We start from the raw sequence: 1,295 nt of genomic DNA, 5'->3' as shown, positions 1-1,295 counted from the left end.
TGGGCACCTGGGGGAGAGGGTTCTGTCCCTGACTGACGGCCCCCTTGGGTACCTGGGGGAGAAGGTTCTGTCCTTGATCGGTGGCCCCCTTGGGTACCTGGGGGAGAGGGTTCTGTCCCTGACTGACGGCCCCCTTGGGCACCTGGGGGAGAGGGTTCTGTCCCTGACTGACGGCCCCCTTGGGTACCTGGGGGAGAAGGTTCTGTCCTTGATCGGTGGCCCCCTTGGGCACCTGGGGGCGAGGGTTCTGTCCCTGACTGACGGCCCCCTTGGGTACCTGGGGGAGAGGGTTCTGTCCCTGACTGACGGCCCCTTTGGGCACCTGGGGGCGAGGGTTCTGTCCCTGACTGACGGCCCCCTTGGGTACCTGGGGGCGAGGGTTCTGTCCCTGACTGACGGCCCCCTTGGGTACCTGGGGGCGAGGGTTCTGTCCCTGTTCTGCGGCCCCCTTGGGTACCTGGGGGCGAGGGTTCTGTCCCTGACTGACGGCCCCCATGGGCACCTGGGGGCGAGGGTTCTGTCCCTGACTGACGGCCCCCTTGGGCACCTGGGGCAAGGGTTCTGTCCCTGACTGACGGCCCCCTTGGGCACCTGGGGGCGAGGGTTCTGTCCCTGACTGACGGCCCCCTTGGGCACCTGGGGGCGAGGGTTCTGTCCCTGACTGACGGTCCTCTTGGGCACCTGGGGGCGAGGGTTCTGTCCCTGACTGACGGCCCCCTTGGGCACCTGGGGGAAAGGGTTCTGTCCCTGACTGACGGCCCCCTTGGGCACCTGGGGGCGAGGGTTCTGTCCCTGACTGACGGCCCCCTTGGGCACCTGGGGGAGAGGGTTCTGTCCCTGACTGACGGCTCCCTTGGGCACCTGGGGGCGAGGGTTCTGTCCCTGACTGACGGCCCCCTTGGGCACCTGGGGGCAAGGGTTCTGTCCCTGACTGACGGCCCCCTTGGGCACCTGGGGGCAAGGGTTCTGTCCCTGACTGACAGCCCCCTTGGGCACCTGGGGGCGAGGGTTCTGTCCCTGACTGACGGCCCCTTTGGGCACCTGGGGGCGAGGGTTCTGTCCCTGACTGACGGCCCCCTTGGGCACTGGGGGCGAGGGTTCTGTCCCTGACTGACGGCCCCCCTTGGGCACTGGGGGCGAGGGTTCTGTCCCTGACTGACGGCCCCCTTGGGCACCTGGGGGCGAGGGTTCTGTCCCTGACTGACGGCCCCCTTGGGCACCTGGGGGCGAGGGTTCTGTCCCTGACTGACGGCTCCCTTGGGCACCTGGGGGCGAGGGTTCTGTCCCTGACTGAC

The sequence above is a fragment of the Penaeus monodon genome, chromosome 35 (genome assembly GCF_015228065.2).
Source record: "Penaeus monodon isolate SGIC_2016 chromosome 35, NSTDA_Pmon_1, whole genome shotgun sequence".
In the NCBI taxonomy this organism is placed as follows: Eukaryota; Metazoa; Arthropoda; class Malacostraca; order Decapoda; family Penaeidae; genus Penaeus; species Penaeus monodon.
Note: the sequence above shows the minus strand (reverse complement) of the source record.